Raw genomic sequence first — 11,057 nt, 5'->3', positions numbered from 1 at the left:
AGGTTAAATATTAAATACATGTAAAAAGTCACTTTTTTGGTCCAAAATAATCTTCATGAATCATCTTGCATTTTTTTCAGAATAGTCTAGTTCCTTTGGCTTTCAGGTGAGCGCCTTAGGGCCTGATGGCCCTCTTGTTTTGTTTTCTTTTAAGCTGTCGGAAATGACGCACAACAACGATTTGTTGAAGAGCCGGATATGTACTCAACGGCACTGGAAACCGAACTCCGTTAATAAAAATACAAGTCAAGTCAATAGGCTAACAAGCATAGTCAATGGGCTTAAGAGTCAAATAATCTGACTTACAAGCCAAGTCAATAGGCTTACAAGTAAAGTCAATGGCTTAAAAGTCAAGTCTATTGGCGTACAAGCCAAGTCAATAGACTTAAAAGTCAAGTGAATTGGCTTACAAACCAAGCCAATGGGCTAACAAGTCAAGTTAATAGGCTTACAAATCAAGTCAATTGGCTAACAAGACAAGTCAATGGGCTTACAAGTTAAGTCAATAGGCTTAAAAGTCAAGTAACAAGCAAAGTCCATGGGCGCACGAGACAAGTCAACGGGCTAACAAGCCAAGACATAGGGCTGACAAGACAAGTCGATGGCCTAACAAGCCAAGTCAATAGGCGAACAAGCCAAGTCAATGGGCCTCCAAGCCAAGTCAATGAGCTGACAAGACAAGTCGATGGGCTAACAAGCCATGTCAATAGGCGAACAAGCAAAGTCAATGGACTTAAAAGCCAAGCCAATGGGCTAACAAGCCAATGTAATAGGCTCACATGACAAGTCGATGGGCTTACAAGCAAAGTCAATGGGCGTAAGCCAAGTCAAGTCAAGTCAACGGGCTTACAAGTCAAGACAATAGGCTTACAAGACAAGTCGATGGGCTTACAAGCCAAGTCAATAGGCTTACAAGTCAAGTCAATGGGCTTACAAGTCAAGTCAATTAGCTGACAAGACAAGTCGATGGGCTTAGAAGTCAAGAGAATAGGCTTACAAGAAAAGTCAATAGGCTTACAAGTCAAGTGAACGGGCTTAAAAGCCAAGTGCATGGACTAACAAGCCAAGTCAATGGGCTTACAAGCCAAGTCAATGGGCTTACAAGCAAAGCCAATAGGCTTACAAGCCAAATCAATCGGCTTAAAAGAAAAGTCAATCAGCTTACAAGAAAAGTCAATGGGCTTACGAGTTAAGTCAATGGGCCTATACAGTCAAGTAAATGGACTTCCAAGCAAAGTCAATACGCCAATTCAATGTGCTTACACGCCATGTCAAGCAGCTTAAAAGAAATGTCAAACGTCTCACAAACCAAGTAAATTGGCTTACGAGTAAAGTCAATGTGCTAACGAGTCATGTCAATGGTCTTACAAGTCAAGTCAATGGGCTAACAAGCAAAGTGTACACGCTCTCACGCCAATTCGATGTGCTTACAAGCAAAGTCAAACGGCTTTCAAGAAATTCCAAACGGCTTACAATCCCATGCAACTTGCTTACGAGTCAATTGAATGGGCTTATAAACTAAGTCAATTAGCTAACAACCCAAGTCAGTGGGCTTACAAGCAAAGGCAATAGGCTTTCAATGCAAGTTGATGGGCTTACACTTAAAAGTCAATGGGCTTATAGGCGAAGTCAATAGGCTTACGAGTCAAGTCAATAGGCTTACAAGCCAAGTCAATAGGTTTACATGCAAAGTCGATGGGCTTACAAGCAAAGTCGATGGGCTTACAAGCCATGTGAATGGGCTTACATGTCAAGTCAATGGGCTAATAAGAAAAGTCTTAGACGCAAAGTCTTTAAGCTTACAAGCCAAGTCAATGGATTTACAATTCAAGTGAATGGGTCTACAAGCAAAGTCAATGGGCTTACGAGCCAACTCAATGGGCTTACAAGCCAAGTCAATAGGCCCACAAATCAATTGATTTGTCTTACAAGTCAAGTCAATGAGCTGACAAGACAAGTCGATGGGCTTACAAGTAAAGTAAATTTGCTTACGAATCAATTCAATTGGCTAACAAGCCAAGTCAATGAGCTGCCAAGACAAGTCGATGGGCTTACAAAGTAAATAGGCTAACTAATCAATTCAATGGGCTAACAAGCCAAGTCAATGGGCTAACAAGCCATGTCAATTGTCTTAGAAGCCAAGTCAATAGGCTTATAAGTCAAGTCAATGAGCTTACAAGCCAAATCAATGGGCTAACAAGCTAAGTCAATAGGCTTACAAGACAAGTTAATGGGCTTACAAGTTAAGTTAATGGGCTTACAAAACAAATCAATGGGCTTACAAGTCAAGTCGATGGTCTTACAAGCCAAGTCAATGGGCTAACAAGCAAGGTCAATGGGCCTATAAGTCAAGTCAATTGGCTAACAAGTCAAGTAAATAGGCTTACAAGCCAAGTGAATGGTCTTACAAGCCAAGTAAATAAGATAGCATGCTAAGTCAATAGGCTTACAGGACAAATCTATTGGCTTACATGCAAAGTCAAAGGGCTTACAAGTCAAGTGAATGGGCTTACAAGTCAAGTTAATGAGCTGGCAAGACCAGTCGATTAGCTTACAATCAAAGTCAATAGGCTTCCGAGTCAAGTCGATGGGCGTTCAAGCCAAGTCATTGGGCTATCAAGAAAAGTCGATGGGCTTACAATCTAAGTCAATGGGCTTAAAGCAAGTCAATGGGCTTACAAGCCAAGTTAATGTGCTTCCACGCCAAGTAATTAGGCTAACAAGCCAAGTCAATAGGCTTCCAAGGCAAGTCGATGGATTACAAGCCAAATCAATGGGCTAACAAGCCAAGTAAATAGGCTTACAAGACAAGTCGATGGGCACACAAGCCAAGTCAATATATAGGCTTACAAGACAAGTCGATGAGCTTACAAACAAAGTCAATTGGCTTACAAGTCAGATGAATTGTCTTACTAGTCATTTGAATGCGCTTACTAGTCAACTCAATGACAACAAAGCTGAGATCGCCCAACTTCGTGTTACGAAAATATGCTGCGCAGAAAACTGTTTTTTCCTTTCTCAGTCGCACTATATGAAAATGAAATCATATTGCTTTAGTGTTTTACAGTCTTGTTAAAAAAGTAGACTAATATTTAAATACAAATGCATGTGTTTATAGTCTGATTCCGATACTAGACTCATCTTCAATCGACTTTGACATTTGCCCCCCGATCACTGGGATATTAGTCGTCCGTTAACATTCGGCGCAGTTTGCATTAACGGCCCATTTGGCTTTTTTCCCTCACAGGTACCCATTTATACTTCTGGGTGGAGAGGAGCAAGCGTGGGATTAATTTTTTGCTCATGAAAATTCCGTGGTCCGAGCGGGATTTGAACCAGGGACCTTCCAGTTCCTAGACCAGCATCCTACCACTAGACCATGGTCCCACCATCGAAATAAATTTAAACATTACGAATTGTGATTACAAACGATATATAGAATATTTTCTCTAATTACGGTCTGTTAATCAATGAAAAGGTCATGGGCCTCCTGCATTTAAAGCTTATCTTACCCGCGGTTTGAGCCCGAACAAGAATCAGCGTATTGTCTACGACGACGTGCAACTGAACCTTGGGAATGCCTTCCATCGACATACCGGATTCTTTATTGCACTTTCCAATGGCACTTAATTGTTTTCTGTGTCCGTGTTTTCGTTCGATTCTCATCTCATAGTCCTCGATCTGATGAATAATGGAAGCTTGATTGGCTTGGCAAAGTACTTGCTGGTGATCCATTCTGATACGCCTGCTCTTCCGAGACAACCATTACTGAACTGAAGCGTACGTGCAACATCACTCATCCGGTGGTGATTATATATTTGCCGATGATATAACCCTGAACAGTTTTACCGGCCATCTTTTGCAGGCTGTGTAGATTGACACGTGAAAACTTTCCTAATTTTTGAGTTACACATGTACAAATTAAAGATAGCCTTATTTGTTTCTGTTGACAGCACACACATATATATATACACTTCATTTGATAGTAATAAGTTCTCTGCTTCTGCGTCTGCTATAGCCGCGCCTACCACTGTATTGTTATTCGAGTAATGACGCAATAATTTAATTCGCAACTGAGTAGGTTAATAAGATGATTTCACTTTAATGCTGTTTACAATATAAAATAATATTGTGTTATTAAAATCAATGCAAATTCATCCAGCAATACTTGAAAGTTAGTAATAATACTTTTTCTATAAAAATTGTTTCAATTTAATGAGTCCAGCAATAAATCTAAATATTCTAACAAAATGTATCCGAACTGAACCTATACAGAATTTTGCCTGCTTTATATACCAAATAATGCTAAAGTTGTCGGACGATTTGATAACGCCAGCGTATCTTGTCGCTAAGATTAGTTGAAAAATAATGAATGATAAACCTGGGTGGTTTTGTAATAAAATCGAATACTGGTACACAAAAACTGTGCATACATAAATATTTTGAATGGTAACATGTTGATGCTAATATATTAACACCAAACAAACAAAAGTCCAAAAACGGCACACCCGTCTTTCACTCTATGATAAAATACACGAGCGCTTTATTTTGCACAAAATATGTGATAGATTATGAATGGATACACCGATTGAATATATGTTGATGTTCTTAATGAAAGCCGTTATATGTACAATGTATATTACTTCTTGGTGATTGAATAATTGTGTCAGCAAATCTTAAATATGTTATTTAGTCAAAGCAGAATTGCAAACAAGAACTGGATTTGCTGACTTTGCAACTTGCAAATTTTATCAACAAATGTTAAGTTATTACACACACACACACCATTATTTCCAAATTTACGAGATAAATGGGTGTTTTTTAAAAGTACTATGAATTATGTTAATAATATGAAATTTACAGTTTTTTCTTACACTGAACGAATGTACGTGAGTGTAAAGGTAGCCGACGAACACGCGTTAGACCATTTGTAGTTATCGAAGCATGTCTCTTTAAAGCGGATATTTTTTTACTATTTAGACAAATAACCATATTTTGCTTATACAGCATATATACAGATTTAAATACATGTCATGTTGGTCGATAAGTCGAGTTTGCGTGAACATTTTTCTGGCATTGCATCCAATTTAGTTTTTGTTTTAACACGTTTTGTAACTTCAGTGCTCATATTTCTCTGGACTTTTACCTGCTTGAAGAGTACAAGAACTACTACCGTGCTGATGTAGTCACGTGCTGTCTAAACGCATCGCCTGTGCGTGATTAATTCTCCGAGTTAGCCCTGTTATTAATATCAAGCGTTTAATAACCTTATATCGTACAGCACTAATGTTTCAGTGACTAAACGTCTTACACAAGAGTTTAACACGTGATTGTAGGGAACACAAACAGCTGCCGAGCAGATAAAGTCACTTGCTTGGCGTCTAGAAGCATCATGTGCTTCTAAGGGTTTCGCAGGTTTTCATAAAATTGAATTGTTTGTTTCCAAAATAAAATATTTCCATGAAATCGTATGGTGTAACGGAATTTCTAACCCGCAATTTTATAATGACGTGCTGACACTGTTGCATAAATGTAGGTATGCCACATTGGATGCTAAACTGTCGTGTATAAACTGATAGTATATTACTATTTTACAGTGAATTTCTATCATTAAGTATTAATGTATCTATACACGCTGGAAAAACAACTTATTTGATTTAAAGAATCTACCTGTTTGCAGTAACTATCATATAATTAGGGCTTTTGCGGGCACTATGTATACTGCTATGACGCAACGCTACGAAATATGTACCCTAGCTGTTGTATCTAGGCCGATAAAGAAACTTTTATTCTTAAGATCTGATCAGCACACCATTTTGGGTGTTGTATTATTAATTTGAAATATTAGTGTAATTGTAACGAATTCATACGATATAACACAATTACTGGCCTTGTTATGTATGAAATTTCCTGCTGCTGATAATGTTACAGGTCTGTACGGTTGGTTTACAAACAATGTTGAACTGTTTTGAAACTGGTTTCACCTGATGACGTTGCTATAACTACTTAGTTGTGTGGCCAGCAAATATGTTTACCAATGGTTGTGCGTAAAGCTGGAGGTATGTAGAATTTTTCTCCATTTTAAATTATTATTCAACTTTATTATATGTGGTAGAACATACTTAATTATTGTGACGAATCCTACCATAGATTTTGAATACACAGTTGAATAACATCACAACCTTTGAATAAAATGGAATTGCAATAATGTAATTACACGTGTAAAAAGACAGGAATATTATGTAAAATATGTTCGCAGAAAATAAAACAAGTGAAATTCGATTAATTGATCCATTGCTTATCGATACAGTTTCAACCGTAACTGTGTTTGTGCTATATCGTAATAAAGCAGAGAGACACATTTGGGCAGACGAAACAATAGAGGGACGTCTTCGAATTGTGTACCCTTTTGACAACATTGAAGACCTCTGTCCAACACATTCAGCACAGTGGTGTCATCATATTGCAGGAAACGGAATATCATCTGAGTTAGGCAAATAAACAATAGCCTCTCTTTATATGAGAAGAGAGGGAAATAAAGCAGCCGGAAGGGAGTCAGAGTCTCAATATGCCCCAAGTTTACCAGATTTGCAGGTTATATACAATTGTAAAATAAGATACCTTGTTGGTTTTTGTTTTAGTGTTCTATGCATTATTTGAATATAATTATAAGATTGAAATCTGGCTCAATTTACCGGGTACCATGAAGAAAAACAAACACGTCAGCCTCAAAAAATCAAAATGGATTCCTGGCAATACTGAAGACTTGGCCATTCAGATCTGCGAGGGAACATTGAACATTATTCTGCTTTTAAATGTATGCAGTTGAAACATTGTATTGTTGATACCTGTGTAAACCGAACGTTGATATTTTTTGTTATTGTAAAGTGTTTTGTTTGTATCATCAAAGTGTCCTGCTTCTCAACTAGGCTTTTATAACATTAAACACATGTTATAATGATAATTCTCTATTATGTTAATGTATGTTTGTTAGCAGCAAATGCTTGTAAATGTCAATATTTATACAATCGATGTTTCTTGTTTTCTATCGATGTTAATTGTTTTACATTCAGGCGATTAATATGGTGTGTTTTTTTAATATGTATTCGTCTTAACTGTTTTATATATTTGCTTCACGTTGTTAACAGGGAAAAAGACCGTGCACAGCTTTAAACTGAATAATATCTTTAAACACTGTTTACTGAGACCAGTGTGGTATCGACGTTGGGCTAAACATCTCACGATTACTCGGTGACATTTGTCCGGTCTTTGATCTGCCCACTGAACTGTAATGATCATGGTGTTAATGGTGAGATTTATTTAATTTATACTGTTGTTAAAATATTGCGGTTAAACCACGGTTATTCGATCATGATATATACGCTCGATCTACAGTAAAAATTTGGTTTGGTTTTATCATTTGTTTAATATGCTTTCGGTTATTAAACAAAATTGAACACACACACACAACACACCCACACACCCACGCACCCACACACCCACGCACCCACACACCCACACACAAACACACGCACGCACCCACCCACCCACCCACCCACCCACCTACCCCCCCCCCCACACACACACGCACACGCACACGCACACACGCACACGCACACGCACACACACTAGTGTAATGTCATGCTTTATTTCATATTCCAGAGTGAGTGATATTTATCATTATGTGTATGGCATAACATTAATACTTTGGGGGCTGGACAAAATTAATAGGCCATGCCCAGGACGGGGTTAAAAGTATTTATGTAGACTCATAAAGCCATTTTGCTGTCCATGATTATTCTTCCATTAAACGACAAAAGTCACAGATGTTAAAAGTTTGTTACATGAAATCAGATATCGATGGTCTGATATATTCTTTCAAATCATGCCCCCTGAGGTCGAAAGTGGCAATACCACAGGGGTAATATTTTGAATATTGACTTTATTGATAAATATTAACACTAATGTTGTAAGTATGTGAGCTCATTTAAATCTCGTACAATAAGTGATTACTATAATTGCAATATGTATACTTTATGAAATATATTGTTCAAACACGTCGCATAATAATTATTAAGAATTAATAACTTCGCTTACACCGATTGAAGTCTTGGTCATCGAATTCTTTCAAGAAATAATTGGAGAAATCGAGCAAATTTGTTTGTCTTATATTGTTACATTTTTGAAGCAAGCGGTTTATTTATTCCCGGACCGATACAAAAAGTTGAAATATTTACCAATTTTATCTAACATTTGTGTTGAGTGCAACCAACAAATTTTAAACATGACTTTTTTGTGAAGGAGTAATAGCCACCAGCTTATACCATGTTAAATTGTTAATGTGTCACACAATGCTCACATTGAGTCAAATATTGGTCAGCATGTAGAGTTTTGCATCTGATTGTTTTTTGACTTTTGTAAAGGCTACAATTTAACTGAAAAAAAATGCATGGAAAGATTTGCTAAAATTCATTCAGAGGCTTAAACTTATAAATCTGTTTCCAAGATTTAAACGAGGGATGTTCCAAGAATGCAGTAAATTTGGACATAATTTCTAACAAAAATGTACACTTAATCTACACATTAATTTCGAATAAAAAAACTAAGCCGAATTAGCGTCGCGAACAGCGACTGTGAGGAGATACATTAAGGCTATCGGTTGAAGTAAAATTGTAGCTGGTCAATACATGAATATATACAGGTGTATTCAAATAGCCGTGTCAATAATCATCAATATTGATTAAATAAATTTAGAATCGGATTTCAATTGAATATTCACGATGGCCATGATGATTCTATTGTATAGTAACTTTATTGGTTAAACAGAGATTAAGTTTCAGTAATTTGCGGTATGTCTTTTTGCTTAACTTGACAAGTTGGAGTGTGGGCTATAAGCGGTTATTGAAAATAGATTGAGACTTTGGTCTGCTTACTTGATGTTTTGTTGACCAATTTATAAGGCGATTGGAATGCTCGCCCAAATTAAGTATTTCAAAATATTAATCGTATTAAGCTTATGCTTATTTACTAAAACCTAATACTAATCTATGATGCCACTACCTTACACGAGTTATTGATCGGAAACGTTTTTAACACTTATTGTGACAGTGGCCTTGACCTTTGGCCTAGTGACCCAAATTTAAATAGGGGCCATCTTCTGTCCAAGGCAATGCACATGGGAAGTATGAAGCCAATCGGTGAATCAGTTGACGAGTTATTGATCGGAAACGATTTCACACTTAAAGTGACCGTGACCTTGACCTTTGACTTAGTGATCCTAATTTCAAGGGCCATCTTCTTTCCAACGCCAATGCACATGGTAAGTATCAATTCAATCGATCCCTCCGTTCACAAGTTATTGATCGAAAAACAATGTTCACTCTTAGTGTGATATTGACCTTGAACTTTGACCTAGTGACCTAAATTTCAATAGGAGTCACTCACTGGCAAGCGCCAATGCACATGGGAAGTCTCAAGCCATTTGGTCAATCCGTTCACAAGTTATTGCTCGGAAACGAACTGGTCTACCGACAGACGGACCGACAGACCCACCGACAAACCGACCGACCGACCGACTGACATCCAGCAAAATATAAAACCCCTTTTCTACGAATGGGGGGGGAGGGGGGGCATAATAAAGTAAGAAAGCGATTATTTAAGGTATTTTTATAATAACACTTAACGTGGACCTCAAATGGAAAAAACACATCAACAACAACATTCTTAAAGAAAGCAAAATTCAAACATAAGAAGATTGAAACGGAAAACAAAATAAGAACACAATAATTACGTGCATGGTTATATGCGATACGAAGCGAACGAACGCGGCCTGACTAAACAGTACTAAAGAACATTATTATTTTTGTTTTTCTTATTTTATTATTTGTGAATTCTTGAAGACCGTATAACTACAGAACATGCAGATGCAATAATGAAGACCGTATAGGTACATAACATGCATTTCCAGATAAATGTATTTAGAGGAGTGATTAATAATACATTTATATCACGAACACAATATGGCCCCTTATTTAACCAACGTAGTCGGTACTCATACATTACTTCCGTGTTTAAAGAGATCACATATTTACACTGTGACATGGTTGAAATGAAACTTTACACATGTTTATGTGTGTAAGATCACCAGTTAATCAACCGGTAACAATAAAAGGTTGACCGGTTAATGTTTTAGTAACCTGATGCATTACTAGATTAAAGGATACACAATCCTATTAATCACTCATACAACTTAACAATTTTACAAGTTAAAGTGAAATTATGGGCATTCACTGTTGAATTGAGCTGAAATGAATAAACAGGTCAAAAGAGTTAGTTAAAATGTGGTAACTGACCAATTATCTGCAACTCATCTTGCTACCAGCACCCGATTGTATAAACAGTTCAACCGGCGGTTAAACACATACCGGCGGTTAAAAGTCGGTAACTTGTTGGTTACTGGTCGGTAAGCGTTTGTATAAAATTTGGTTAATTATACCGATCGGTTAAAACCCAGTTAAAAAATACCCTTCTTCCCTAGGTGGGTAAGTACAAGTAACCGAGAGGTAACCTACACAAAATGGCCGCGGCGCGCGACATTATAAAAGCTAACCATCGACGACCTTCAAAATTTCGACGAGTAAACAACAAATAGCAGCGACTGACACTTTATTTGACTTAATTTACAGGGCAATACGATTTCCGACTTCGGACGACGAATTTAAGGACGCACAGAACGTGTTTTTTTATATTCTGTTATGGGACCAGGGTATGCCGTGTGTGATCCGATGCATCAATGGCGCCCATGTTAAAATCATTTCTCCGAGAACAGGAAACGACAAAAGTACAAACAAAAAACTTTTTTTTCTAATACCTTCCATTGTTCGTAAAACTTGCAATAGGGTGCATCACACTTTGAAGCGTTTAGTATTTGTCACAGTTATTTTACTTAGAAGGGGAAGGACCATTGCGGTAGATAATTGAACTGTTAATCGGTACTGCCCCTGGTAAGTGTCATAACGCTTATGCTATCGGGCGAAACCGTTGTTTAATACCGGTTT

Source organism: Dreissena polymorpha, chromosome 8 (genome assembly GCF_020536995.1).
Source record: "Dreissena polymorpha isolate Duluth1 chromosome 8, UMN_Dpol_1.0, whole genome shotgun sequence".
Taxonomy (NCBI): Eukaryota; Metazoa; Mollusca; class Bivalvia; order Myida; family Dreissenidae; genus Dreissena; species Dreissena polymorpha.
Note: the sequence above shows the minus strand (reverse complement) of the source record.